Below are 15,604 nucleotides of genomic sequence, written 5' to 3'. Positions count from 1 at the left end.
GATCTGAATTAGGCCCATTATTCTTTACAGGTGGACTACAGGTCCCAGCAAGGCTGCCCAGGCATGATGGCACTTCTCGTACATCTGGGACCTGTACTTGTACTCCAGCCTGTGAAAAAAATATTAAAATACAGGAGACACACACCCAGTATTGTAGTATTTTAATAAAACCAATTTAAAGCAAATACATAAAAAGCCAGTGACTGGCACTGACAACAAGCATTTTTTACTTTAGCATCCGATGGTCATTCTGCTAAGACGCTAATCCATCGCTGTGAGTATAAAGACGCATTGGAGATTTGGGAAGATTTATCAATGCTCATTTTTTCTGGTGATTTTATACCTACCGCACTTGTGGTGGATTGGAAAGGCCAAACTGACTTGCGGTTTGGCTCATGTTGCCGGAAAATAGAATGTCCAATGGAACATGGCCACCAGTGCCAGTGAAACTGCATCTTTTGATACAATTTCTGACACTGATACACCCCCTACATGCCTGCCGCCATTAGCCACCCCCACCCCAAGTCACCGCCCAGGAACGCCTATCAACAGTGCATGAATCTCCGTGCAATTCCAATGTGCCTTCTCTGGCAGCCTATCCGTTTGATAGATAGACAGTGTCTAGTTAGACAGTCAATAGCTAGACACCATATATTAGACAGACATTAGGTCGACAGGGTCGACAGGTCAAAAGGTCGACATGGTCAAAAGGTCGACGTGAAGATGGTCGACATAAAAAAGATAGACAATTTTTTTTAATGTAACATGTTTTTGGATTATTTCATAATTTCTCTATCCATGTCGGCATAGAGTTGGTTATAAACCTTGTGGCGAACGCAGCGAGGGGATGCCTTTCTACAATTTGGGGTCCCAGATGACAAAACTATCCACACAAACCACAAAAATGCAAAAAACATGGTGTCTACCTTTTTCATGTCGACCATTTTCATGTCGACCTTTTGACCCTGTCCACCTAATGTCTGTCTAACATATGGTGTCTATCTATTGACTGTCTAACTCAGGCCTGGCCAACCTGTGGCTCTCCAGATGTTGTGAAACTACACATCCCAGCATGCCCTGCCATGGTTTTAGCATTCCTTAATAGCAAAACTGTGGCAAAGCATGATGGCACTTGTAGTTTTACAACAGCTGGAGAGCCACAGGTTGGCCAGGCCTGGTCTAACTAGACACTATCTATCTTTCATACCGGAACCCTCTGGCAGTATCCATCAAGACACATATGCAGAATTAAAACATTGGGCGCTGTTTTGATTAATAATAAAAAAAAATATATTTCTCTAACGTCCTAGTGGATGCTGGGAACTCCGTAAGGACCATGGGGAATAGCGGGCTCCGAAGGAGGCTGGGCACTCTAGAAAGATTTATGACTACCTGGTGTGCACTGGCTCCTCCCACTATGACCATCCTCCAAGCCTCAGTTAGATCTTGTGCCCGGCCAAGGTTGGATGCACACTAGGGGCTCTCCTGAGCCCTTAGAAAGAAAGTATAGATTTAGGTTTTTTATTTTCCGTGAGACCTGCTGGCAACAGGCTCACTGCAGCGAGGGACTAAGGGGAGAAGAAGCGAACTCGCCTGCTTGCAGCCGGATTGGGCTTCTTAGGCTACTGGACACCATTAGCTCCAGAGGGATCGACCGCAGGCCCAGTCCTTGGTGTTCGGTCCCGGAGCCGCGCCGCCGTCCCCCTTACAGAGCCAGAAGCAAGAAGAGGTCCGGAAAAACGGCGGCAGAAGACATCAGTCTTCACCAAGGTAGCGCACAGCACTGCAGCTGTGCGCCATTGCTCCTCATGCACACCACACACTCCGGTCACTGAGGGTGCAGGGCGCTGGGGTGGGGCGCCCTGAGCAGCAATATAAACACCTTGGCTGGCAAAAATACATCACATATAACCCCCAGGGCTATATGGATGTATATTAACCCCTGCCAGTTTCCATAAAAATGCGGGAGAAAAGTCAGCGAAAAAGGGGCGGAGCCTATCTCCTCAGCACACTGGCGCCATTTTTCCCTCACAGCTCCGTTGGAGGGAAGCTCCCTGGCTCTCCCCTGCAGTCTACACTAAACAGAACAGGGTTAAAACAGAGAGGGGGGGCACTAAATTTAGGCGCAGTATAAATTATATAAAAGCAGCTATAGGGGACATAACTCAGTTAGTCCCTGCATTATATAGCGCTCTGGTGTGTGCTGGCATACTCTCACTCTGTCCCCCCAAAGGGCTTTTGTGGGTCCTGTCCTCATTGGAGCATTCCTTGTGTGTGTGTGGTGTGTCGGTACGGCTGTGTCGACATGTTTGATGAGGAGACTTATGTGGAGGCGGAGCAGATGCCGATAAATGAGATGTCGCCCCTGTGGGCCGACACCAGAGTGGATGGATAGGTGGAAGGTATTAACCGACAGTGTCAACTCCTTACATAAAAGGCTGGATGACGTAACAGCTATGGGACAGCCGGCTTCTCAGTCCGCGCCTGCCCAGACGTCTCAAAGGCCATCAACGCTCCCTCAGATGGCAGACACAGATGTCGACACGGAGTCTGACTCCAGTGTCGACGAGGTTGAGACATATACACAATCCACTAGGAACATCCGTTACATGATCCCGGCAATATAAAATGTGTTACACATTTCTGACATTTACCCAAGTACCACTAAAAACAAAGGGTTTTATGTGTGGGGAGAAAAAGCAGGCAGTGTTTTGTTCCCCCATCAAATGAGTGAATGAAGTGTGAAAAAGCGTGGGTTTCCCCGATAAGAAACTGGTAATTTCTAACAAGTTACTGATGGCGTACCCTTTCCCGCCAGAGGATAAGTTACGCTGGGAGATATCCCCTAGGGTGGATAAGGCGCTCACACGTTTGTCAAGGTGGCACTGCCGTCTTAGGATACGGCCACTTTGAAGGTACCTGCTGATAAATAGCAGGAGGCTATCCTGAAGTCTGTAATTACACACTCAGGTACTAGACTGAGACCTGCAGACTGCTGCAGCGTGGTCTGTACCCCTTTCAAACAGGGATACTATTTTGCGAACATAAGACGTCGTCTTATATATGAGGGATGCACAGAGGAATATTTTGCCGGCTGGCATCCTGAATTATTGCAATGTCCATTCTGTCAGGAGGGTATTGGAGACCCGACACTGGACAGGTGATGCTGACTTTAAAAGGCACATAGAGCCTTATAAGGGTGAGGAATTGGTTGGGGATGGTCTCTGGGACCTCGTATCCACAGCAACAGCTGGGATGAAAATATTTTACCTCAGGTTTCCTCACAGCCTAAGAAACGCACTGTATTATCAGGTACAGTCCTTTCGGCTTCAAAAAAGCAGGCGGGTCAAACGAGGGAAGAGGGAAAAAGCTGCACCAGCAGCCAGTTCCCAGAATCAAAATTCTTCCCCTGCTTCCTCTGAGTCCACCGCATGACGCGGGGGCTCCACAGGCGTAGCCAGGTACGGTGGGGGGCCGCCTCAAAAATTTCAGCGATCAGTGGGCTCGCTCACAGGTGGATCCCTGGATCCTTCAAGTAGTATCTCAGTGGTACGAGCTGGAAGTCGAGGCGTCTCCCCCCCGCCGTTTACTCAAATCTGCCTTGCCGACAACTCCCTCAGGCAGGGAGGCTGTGCTAGAGGCAATTCACAAGCTGTATTCCCAGCTGGTGATAGGCCAAGTGCCCCTACTTCAACAAGGACGGGGTTACTATTCCACACTGTTTGTGGTACCGAAACCAGCCGGTTCGGTGAGACCCATTTTAAAATGAAAATCCTTGAACACTTACATAACAAATTTCAAGATGGAATCGCTCAGGGCGGTTTTTGCAAGCCTGGACGAGGGGGATTACATGGTATCCCTGGACATCAAGGATGCTTACCTGCATGTCCCTATTTATCTTCCTCACCAGGAGTACCTCAGATTGTGGTACAGGATTGCCATTACCAATTCCAGACACTACCGTTTGGACTGTCCACGGCACCGAGGGTGTTTACCAAGGTAATGGCAGAAATGATGATACTCCTTCAAAAAAAAAAAGGGAGTTTTTATTTATCCCATACTTGGACGATCTCCTTATAAAGGCAAGGTCCAGGGAGCAGTTACTGGTCGGAGTAGCACTATCGCAGGAGGTGCTACAACAGCATGGCTGGATTCTGAACATTCCAAAGTCACAGCTGGTTCCTTCCACTCGCTTACTGTTCCTGGGGATGATTTTGGACACAGAACAGAAAAAAGTGTTTCTCCCGCAGGAGAAAGCCAAGGAGCTGTCATCTCTAGTCAGAGACCTCCTAAAACCAAAAAGGGTATCGGTGCATCGTTGCACACGAGTCCTGGGAAAAATGGTGGCTTCATACGAAGCAATTCCATTCGGCAGGTTCCATGCGAGGACCTTCCAGTGAGACCTCTTAGATAAGTGGTCGGGATCGCATCTTCAAATGCATCAAATGATAACCCTGTCTCCAAGGACCAGGGTGTCTCTACTGTGGTGGATGCAGGGTGCTCATCTTCTAGAGGGCCGCAGTTTCGGCATACAGGACTGGGTCCTGGTGACCACGGATGCCAGCCTTCAAGGCTGGGGAGCAGTCACACAGGGAAGAAACTTCCAGGGCCTATGGTCAAGTCAGGAGACTTCCCTACATATACATTCTGGAACTGAGGGCCATTTACAATGCCCTAAGTCAGACAAGACCCCTGCTTCAAAACCAGCCGGTACTGATACAGTCAGACAACATCACGGCAGTCGCCCATGTGACCCGACAGGGCGGCACAAGAAGCAGGATGGCAATGGCAGAAGCCACAAGGATTCTCCGATGGGCGGAAAATCACGTACTAGCACTGTCAGCAGTGTTCATTCCGGGAGTGGACAACTGGGAAGCAGACTTCCTCAGCAGACACGACCTACACCCGGGAGAGTGGGGACTTCATCTAGAAGTCTTCCTGCTTTTGGTAAACCGTTGGGACAGGCCACAGGTGGACATGATGGCGTCCCGCCTCAACAAAAAGCTAAAGAGATATTGCGCCAGGTCAAGGGACCCTCAGGCGATAGCTGTGGACGCTCTAGTGACACCGTGGGTGTACCAGTCGGTTTATGTGTTCCCTACTCTGCCTCTCATACCAAAGGTACTGAGAATAATAAGATGGCGAGGAGTAAGAACGATACTCGTGGTTCCGGATTGGCCAAGAAGGGCTTGGTACCCGGAACTTCAGGAAATGATATCAGAGGACCCATGGCCTCTGCCGCTCAGACAGGACCTGCTTCAGCAGGGGCCCTGTCTGTTCCAAGACTTACCGCGGCTGCGTTTGACGGCATGGCGATTGAGCGCCGGATCCTGAAGGAAAAGGGTATTCCGGAAGAAGTCATTCCTGCGCTTATTAAAGCCAGGAAAGATGTTACGGCAAAGCATTATCACCGCATGTGGCGGAAATATGTTGCATTGTGCGAGGCCAAAAAGGCCCCAACAGAGGAATTTCCACTAGGTCGATTTCTACATTTCCTGCAAGCAGGAGTGAATATGGGCCTAAGCCTAGGCTCCATTAAAGTACAGATCTCGGCTCTGTCGATTTTCTTTCAAAAAGAATTAGCTTCAGTACCTGAAGTTCAGACATTGTGAAAGGAGTGCTGCATATTCAGCCCCCGTTTGTGCCCCCTGTGGCACCTTGGGATCTCAACGTGGTGTTGAGTTTTCTTAAAATCACATTGGTTTGAGCCACTAAAAACCGTGGATCTAAAATATCTCACGTGGAAAGTGGTCATGTTATTGGCCTTGGCTTCAGCCAGGCGAGTGTCAGAATTGGCGGCTTTATCATGTAAAAGCCCTTATCTGATTTTCCATATGGATAGGGCAGAATTGAGGACTCGTCCCCAATTTCTTCCTAAGGTGGTGTCAGCGTTTCACCTGAACCAGCCTATTGTGGTGCCGGCGGCTACTAGTGAATTGGAGGACTCCAAGTTGCTAGACGTTGTCAGGGCCCTGAAAATATATGTTTCCAGGACGGCTGGAGTCAGAAACTCTGACTCGCTGTTTATCCTGTATGCACCCAACAAGCTGGGTGCTCCTGCTTCTAAGCAGTCTATTGCTCGCTGGATTTGTAGTACAATTCAGCTTGCACATTCTGTGGCAGGCATACCACAGCCAAAATCTGTAAATGCCCATTCCACAAGGAAGGTGGGCTCTTCTTGGGCGGCTGCCCGAGGGGTCTCGGCTTTACAACTTTGCCGAGCAGCTACTTGGTCAGGGGCAAACACGTTTGCAAAATTCTACAAATTTGATACCCTGGCTGAGGAGGACCTGGAGTTCTCTCATTCGGTGCTACAGAGTCATCCGCACTCTCCCGCCCGTTTGGGAGCTTTGGTATAATCCCCATGGTCCTTACGGAGTTCCCAGCATCCACTAGGACGTTAGAGAAAATAAGAATTTACTCACCGGTAATTCTATTTCTCGTAGTCCGTAGTGGATGCTGGGCGCCCATCCCAAGTGCGGATTGTCTGCAATACTTGTAAATAGTTATTGTTAACTAAAGGGTTATTGTTGAGCCATCTGTTGAGAGGCTCAGTTGTTTTCATACTGTCAAACTGGATATAGTATCACGAGTTGTACGGTGTGATTGATGTGGCTGGTAAGAGTCTTACCCGGGATTCTAAATCCTTCCTTATTATGTCTGCTCGTCCGGGCACAGTGTCCTAACTGAGGCTTGGAGGAGGGTCATAGTGGGAGGAGCCAGTGCACACCAGGTAGTCATAAATCTTTCTAGAGTGCCCAGCCTCCTTCGGAGCCCGCTATTCCCCATGGTCCTTACGGAGTTCCCAGCATCCACTACGGACTACGAGAAATAGAATTACCGGTGAGTAAATTCTTATTATTATTATTATATTGCCCTCAATAGTAAATTAATTACATAATTGTGCATCACCCCATATTTAGATTTTATGAATTGTTCCCCCTTAAGTATTCACTTTTGACAACTTACATATGTTGAATGTGGCTCCTTAGTAGTTTCTGGACAGTCAGTCAGCTCAAACTGCATGTCATTTGAGCATTCTCGGTGGACAGAAGCACCTCTCTTTTTTTTGCAATGGGCCTAATTCAGGTTCTTTGCACATGCGCAGGATCCATTCTGCGCGTGTGCGAATAGGTCCTGCGATGCAGGACGGAAGAGGACTGTCAAGTGTTTGATAGTCTACTGCTGTCTGAAGGACAGGGAGGGGGCGGCGACAGCCTCTGTTTGTGAAATTGGAGATGTGTCGCCACCGATTAAGGGGCAGGGAAGAGGAAAGAGATCTCCATCATAGGACGGAGATTTCATGGCCTCTGCAACAGGCAGCTTGCGAGGCACCATGGGTGCCATAAGCCGCCCCATGGTGATGTCGAAGTCGAAAATATTAGACCCACATGCATCACGTGCAAACACCACACAGAGTGGCTTCCGTGCGGGTGCTTGTTCTGCCGTGCGTGCGCATACTCGCACGTTGCGTATATTGGCTCACGAAGTCCTGCGTATTAGCGCGTGGTATGAGTAAATACGGTAGCATACGCATTCTCATGGAAAAGCCACAAAGACATATCTGATATTTAATCCACATAGTGCATCATTTACACATAGCCTACACGCACCACACCAGCAAGTTTCTTTTGCTTCAGAGGTATAACAACAGAGGGATTCCACTTTACAGGATATGAGGGGACAGAATTAGGTTAGGAGGTGGTGTTTGGTATCCAGCTGTACAGTATTTCAAGGGCAATATTCCGATGGCAGTTTGCAGAAAGTAGCACGCTCCTGTACAATATTAATATTACACTGTATTTACTGTACTCTTGATATTCAGCGGGAACCCAGTGGAGAACATCTGCAAGTGCACCTGGACCAGGCATCGCCCACCTATTCAAACCGACCTATGACCCCTCCTGTACTGTAAATGACCAGCCCTTTGACCTATGGGTGAAGAGATTACAGTTTCCTTTGTTTCATGCTTTGGACTATTGTATAAAAGCCAAGCCACCTGGCCGGTCATACACATTCTCTGAAGGTCATCTATCCAGATTGACTGAGGACCGGAACTGGGTGGCGCTGGCGAACAAACGTATGTATCATTGGTTGTAACTTCTTTTCTTATGTTATTGTATTTCTGTTGTACCCCCTTTTGAGTAAATATTTGCTGCTGGGTTGGACCTCAACATTACATATACAATTGGTGTCGCATTTCCTTTCCTGTTAGGGGTTATAAAGTGTATTCCGCCGCACGTGTAGCTACTTTGTGCTTAAAGCGTGATGGTGTGCTTACGCAACGTGTACGCATATCATAGGGGTTTTACACACACTTAGCGGTCGCAGTTGCTTGAACATTTGTGCATTTAAGGTATTGCTTTTCTTTCCCGAAAGTTAATCAAACTTAACAATTGGGGGCTCCTCCGGTTCATCTCACACTCACAGACTTGCAGGCCATAAACAGACTTTGATCTACCAACAAAGGGTGGAGACGCATGTTAAGTAACCTTGCATTGTGTTTGAAACCAGTTTGTGTTGTTAGTGTTCTGTATAGTCTTAGAGGTGCTGGTGTAACCCAAGGGACAAACAGGAAAAAAAAAAAAGCCGTCTATTATCTGTGTGTAATTTTTAGCGCGAAAGCGTACACAAAGCGTACCGATACTTTGCATACAGTCTCACATATTGCCATAGGTTATTACAGTCATTATAGATCTGTGTAAAATCGGATACATTTGTTTGCTATATATATAAATATATATAATATATATAATATATATATATATATATATATATAGAAAACAAAAAGACAGCGGCACTCCGGCGATGAATGAATCAAACGTGTATTAGATCAAAGCATTACAAAAACAATGGTCACGGTTTATGTGACCATTGTTTGTAATGCTTTGATCTAATACACGTTTGATTCATTCATCGCCGGAGTGCCGCTGCCTTTTTGTTTTCTATTTTGATGCACCTTTCGCTGCGGAGGGCACCCGGATACACAAAGCACACTAGAGTGCCGGGCATTCTTGTTTTGTATATATATATATATATATATATATATATTTGAAATAGTGTGTTAAGGGAGTAATTGTAAAACACGAAACGCATTTCCGGCCTAGGATTTAGGTTTACACTCAAAAGAGGATTGCCCGTGTGGGTGACTTCTGGCGAGCGTACGGAACAATTGTGTGTTGTGTTAGTGAGCAATAGTAGTTTTGTTGCTCACATTTATCAAGATAGTGTGGTTTATTGAGTTGCGAACGCACGTTGTACACGTGGTACGGTATGAGAGGAAAAGTGTACAGGAGTGCGCAGGGACGTGCACGGTTGCATGTTTACACAAGGTTGCGTGAAGTTGCGAGCGCAAGTTATAACCGTACAATAGCAGATCAATTTAAGGCGGGATAGAAGACATTTATACAATAGCACATAACTATCCGATTTTAAAAGCAGATTATTATAATACATTGTTTAAACTGTACTACCTCTGGGATAGGCTACCAGTCAAAGGGAGTGATATTTTTCTGTACAGAAAAACATTGTGTATTTGTGTGAGCTGAAAGTAGGAGTGGACGTATTGAACCTCTTAAAACCGGATCCCGTAGACAGAACGTCTGAGCTAGAAGGGGCTCAGCAGTGAGAAAGGTTCGCACCTTGTGCATTTAATGACGTTGTGCACATACTAAAAACGTGTTGTAGGAGCGTAACAGATTGTGATTTGTGAAGTATTGAAGTTTAAGGTTTTTGTGTTACGCTCCGGCTGAGGAGCACGGCTTAAAATCGACTCCCCGATCGTAGGGCATATAGATAACTAGTATCTATAGGCCGTGCGATTGGACCGCACGTCCGTGTGTTATACGCAGCGCAACGTGATACTATTTGCATTATTTTGCGCAGGTGTGTCATAGGCGCTTTGTAAAGCATACGCAGACGTGATTGAGTAAACAAGGGTTTTTTCGCTGATTTCTTCAGGAAATCTCCCTGGTGGACATCCATTGGAAAGGGTGATCGATAGTCTGTTTCTCACCCTATAAAAATTCCAGTGGAAAGATACCGAAACTGAATTTCTCTTACGTCCTAGAGGATGCTGGGGACTCCGTAAGGACCATGGGGTATAGACGGGCTCCGCAGGAGACATGGGCACTCTAAAGACTTTAGATGGGTGTGCACTGGCTCCTCCCTCTATGCCCCTCCTCCAGACCTCAGTTAGATCCTGTGCCCAGAGGAGACTGGATGCACTGCAGGGGAGCTCTACTGAGTTTCTCTGAAAAAGACTTTTGTTAGGTTTTTTATTTTCAGGGAGCACTGCTGGCAACAGGCTCCCTGCATCGTGGGACTGAGGGGAGAGAAGCAGGCCTACTTAAATGATAGGCTCTGCTTCTTAGGCTACTGGACACCATTAGCTCCAGAGGGTCGGAACACAGGTCTCACCCTCGTTGTTCGTCCCGGAGCCGCGCCGCCGTCCTCCTCACTGAGCTGGAAGATAGAAGCCGAGTGAGTATAAGAAGAAAGAAGACTTCAAAGGCGGCAGAAGACTTCTGATCTTCACTGAGGTACCACGCAGCGGTAACGCTGCGCGCCATTGCTCCCACACATTCACACACTGACGGCACTGTAAGGGTGCAGGGCGCAGGGGGGGCGCCCTGGGCAGCAAAATTAACCTCTAGGGACACTGGCATAGATATATATACTGCGGAGGCAGTATATTACACAATCCCCTGCCAGTATAAAGATTTGAGCGAGACCGAAGCCCGCCGTTGAGGGGGCGGAGCTTGATCCTCCAGCACTAACCAGCGCCATTTTCTCCACAGCACGCTGCAGAGAAGCTGGCTCCCCGGACTCTCCCCTGCTTAATACAACAAGTACAGAGGGCACAAAGAGGGGGGGGGGCACATTTATTTGGCGCAGTGAGTGTATTATATATATATATATATATATATATATATATATATATATATAAAAGCGCTATACTGACTGGGTTTATATTCCCCGCGCAGGACAGGGTACGGTGGGAATCCTCGCCCAGGGTGGACAAGGCTTTAACGTGCTTGTCCAAAAAGGTGGCGCTACCATCTCCAGACACGGCAGCCCTCAAGGATCCTGCTGATCACAGACAGGAGACTACCTTAAAATCAATTTATACACATACGGGTGCCTTACTCAGACCGGCGGTAGCGTCGGCATGGGTATGTAGCGCAGTAGCAGCATGGGCAGATATCTTGTCATATTACATTGACACCCTAGATAGGGATACCATTTTATTGACATTGGGTCACATTAAAGACGCAGCCTTATATATGAGAGACGCTGCGAGAGACGTTGGGCTGTTAGGTTCAAGAGCCAACGCCATGGCTGTTTCTGCTAGGCGAGCCCTGTGGACCCGCCAATGGACGGGGGATGCCGATTCAAAGAGACATATGGAAGTTTTACCTTACAAGGGTGAGGTCTTATTTGGGGAGTGTCTAGAAGACCTGGTTTCCACGGCTACCGCGCGTAAATCTTCTTTTTTGCCTTATGTACCCCCACAGCAAAAGAAAACACCACAATATCAGATGCAGTCCTTTCGGTCGCATAAGTCCAGAAGAGGTCGGGGCTCTTCCTTCCTCGCCAGAGGTAAGGGTAGTTGGAAAAGAATGCCTGCGACTGCTAGTTCCCAGGAGCAGAAGTCCTCCCCGGCTTCTACTAAATCCACCGCATGACGCTGGGGCTCCGCTGAGAGAGTCTGCGCCGGTGTGGGGCACGTCTTCGACTCTTCAGCCAGGTCTGGGTTCTGTCAGACGTGGATCCTTGGGCGATGGAAATTATATCCCAAGGCTACAAACAGGAATTCGAAGAGGTGCCCTCTCGCCGATTTTTCAAGTCGTCTTTGCCAGCTTCTCCCCCAGAGAGGGAAATAGTTTTAGCTGCAATTGAAAAGCTGTATCAACAGCAAGTGATTATCAGGGTTCCCCTAGTCCAACAGGGAAAAGGGTACTATTCAACCCTGTTTGTGGTCCCGAAACCGGATGGCTCGGTCAGACCCATTCTGAATCTAAAATCCCTAAACCTGTACTTAAAAAAGTTCAAATTCAAGATGGAATCGCTTCGGGCAGTGATCTCCAGCCTGGAAGGGGGGGATTTTATGGTGTCACTAGACATAAAGGATGCATACCTTCATGTCCCCATATATCCTCCTCATCAGGCGTACCTGAGATTCGCTGTACAGGACTGTCATTACCAGTTTCAGACGTTGCCGTTTGGGCTTTCCACGGCCCCGAGTATTTTCACCAAGGTAATGGCGGAAATGATGGTGCTCCTGCGCAGGCAGGGGGTCACAATTATCCCGTACTTGGACAATCTCCTGATAAAAGCGAGATCGAGAGATCAATTGCTGAAAAGCGTGTCGCTCTCCTTGAGAGTGCTGCAGCAGCATGGCTGGATTCTAAATCTACCAAAGTCACAGTTGATTCCAACAACTCGGCTATCTTTCTTAGGCATGATTCTGGACACGGAACAGAAGAGGGTTTTTCTCCCAGTGGAAAAAGCCCAGGAACTCCAGAACATGGTCAGAGACCTGCTAAAACCAAAAAGAGTGTTAGTCCATCAATGCACTCGAGTACTGGGAAAAATGGTGGCGGCCTACGAGGCCATCCCCTTCGGCAGGTTCCATGCGAGGACATTTCAGTAAGACCTTCTGGACAAGTGGTCCGGGTCCCATCTACAAATGCATCAGAAAATAAGCCTTTCCCCCAGGGCCAGGGTGTCTCTCCTGTGGTGGCTGCAGAGTGCTCACCTTCTCGAGGGTCACAGGTTCGGTATTCAAGACTGGGTTCTGGTGACCGCGGATGCGAGCCTCCGAGGATGGGGAGCAGTCACACAAGGAAGAATTTTTCAGGGACTATAGTCAAGCCAGGAGGCTTGTCTACACATCACCGTTCTGGAATTGAGGGCCATATACAACGGTCTACGACAAGCGGGGATTCTTCTTCGCGACCTACCGGTTCTGATTCAATCAGACAACGTCACAGCCGTGGCTCATGTAAACCGCCAAGGCGGGACAAGGAGCAGAGTGGCAATTACGGAAGCCACCAGGATTCTTCGCTGGGCGGAAAATCACGTAAGCTCTCTGTCGGCTGTCTTCATTCCGGGAGTGGACAACTGGGAAGCATACTTCTTCAGCAGACACGATCTCCATCCAGGAGAGTGGGGACTTCATCAAGAAGTTTTTGCAGAGATAACAATTCATTGGGGACTTCCTCAAATAGACATGATGGCGTCACGCCTCAACAAGAAGCTTCGGAGGTATTGTGCCAGGTCAAGGGACCCTCAGGCAGTAGCGGTGGACGCCCTGGTGACACCATGGGTGTTTGAGTGGTCTATGTGTTCCCTCCTCTTCCGCTCATCTCAAAAATATTGAGAATCATAAGACGAAAAAGAGTGCAGACAATACTCATTGTTCCAGATTGGCCTCAAAGGGCCTGGTATTCAGATCTTCAGGAAATGCTCACAGAAGATCTGTGGCCTCTTCCTCTCAGGGAGGACCTGTTGCAGCAAAGGCCCTGCGTGTTCCAAGACTTACCGCGGTTACGTTTGACGGCATGGCGGTTGAACGCCAAATCCTAGCTGGGAAAGGTATTCCGGAAGAAGTCATCCCTACTCTGATAAAGGCTAGGAAGGAGGTGACGGCGAAACATTATCAACGTATCTGGAGGAAGAATGTATCTTGGTGTGAAGCCAAGAATGCTCCTACGGAAGATTTCCATCTGGGCCGTTTTCTCCACTTTCTACAGACAGGAGTGGATATGGGCCTAAAGTTAGGCTCCATTAAGGTACAGATTTCGGCCCTATCAATTTTCTTTCAGAAGGAATTGGCTTCTCTCCCAGAAGTCCAGACTTTTGTAAAGGGAGTGCTGCACATCCAGCCTCCTTTTGTGCCCCCAGTGGCACCATGGGACCTTAACGTGGTGTTACAGTTCCTAAAATCTCACTGGTTTGAACCTCTTCAAACGGTTGAATTAAAATTTCTCACTTGGAAGGTGGTCATGTTGTTGGCCTTGGCATCTGCAAGGCGGGAGTCCGAATTGGCTGCTTTATCTCACAAAAGCCCCTATCTGATTTTCCATGTGGATAGAGCAGAGTTGAGGACTCGTCCTCAATTTTTGCCTAAGGTGGTTTCATTGTTTCATATGAACCAACCTATTGTGGTGCCTGTGGCTACGGGTGACTTGGAGGAGTCCAAGTCCCTTGATGTAGTCAGGACCTTAAAAATTTATGTAGCCAGGACGGCTCGGGTTAGGAAAACAGAGGCACTGTTTGTCCTGTATGCAGCCAACAAGGTTGGCGCTCCTGCTTCTAAGCAGACTATTGCTCGCTGGATCTGTAACACGATTCAGCAGGCTCATTCTATGGCTGGATTGCCGTTACCAAATTCAGTAAAGGCCCATTCCACTAGGAAGGTGGGCTCTTCTTGGGCGGCTGCCCGGGGCGTCTCGGCATTACAGCTTTGCCAAGCGGCGACTTGGTCGGGTTCAAACACTTTTGCAAAATTCTACAAGTTTGATACCCTGGCTGATGAGGACCTCATGTTTGCTCAATCGGTGCTGCAGAGTCATCCGCACTCTCCCGCCCGGTCTGGAGCTTTGGTATAATCCCCATGGTCCTTACATCCTCTAGGACGTAAGAGAAAATAAGATTTTAAACCTACCGGTAAATCTTTTTCTCCTAGTCCGTAGAGGATGCTGGGCGCCCGTTCCAGTGCGGACTTATTTCTGCACGGCTTGTATATAGTTATTCTTACATAAGGGTTATGTTACAGTTAAGATCAGTCTTTGGCTGATGCTGTTTTGTTCATACTGTTAACTGGTTGCATATATTCCATGTTATACGGTGTGGATGGTGTGGGCTGGTATGAATCTTGCCCTTAGATTAACAAAAATCCTTTCCTCGTACTGTCCGTCTCCTCTGGGCACAGTTCTTTAACTAAGGTATGGAGGAGGGGCATAGAGGGAGGAGCCAGTGCACACCCATCTAAAGTCTTTAGAGTGCCCATGTCTCCTGCGGAGCCCGTCTATACCCCATGGTCCTTACGGAGTCCCCAGCATCCTCTATGGACTAGGAGAAAAAGATTTACCGGTAGGTTTAAAATCTTTTTTTTTTCGCTGGCCCTCTCAGGAAAATATTCCAACAGAACCTCCACCGAAAGAAATGGTCTAATAGCAGTCCGAAGGTTGGGTACATCGTGATCCCATTATTGACAGTGGGTCGTAGTACAGGCCAGCAGGGACTGGGGTGAGTGAAAGCACTCAATAAGAACTTTCACCGTCTGCTTGCATTGTGTATTTGGTGTTTGTGATAAAAGGCCCACAATGGGAGCCAAGTGTACAAGCAAAAGGAGTTCAGCGGCCAGGGTTCAGGCTGGAGGAGAGATAGGACCTCAGGGGTCCGCAAGGTTAATAATGTGTGGTAAGTATGGTCTACACGTAGAGGCTTTTTGTGATGAATGGAGATGTATGACTGCGGGGGATAAGGCATCATTTCCTGGGATGGGTAGTTTTAAACCAGAGGTACTGCAGAATGTAAGGAATAGAATATGTCTGATTGAGTCTAAGGAACAAAGGATCAGACATAACGACTGTAA

This window comes from Pseudophryne corroboree, chromosome 6 (assembly GCF_028390025.1).
Source record: "Pseudophryne corroboree isolate aPseCor3 chromosome 6, aPseCor3.hap2, whole genome shotgun sequence".
NCBI lineage: Eukaryota > Metazoa > Chordata > Amphibia > Anura > Myobatrachidae > Pseudophryne > Pseudophryne corroboree.
Note: the sequence above shows the minus strand (reverse complement) of the source record.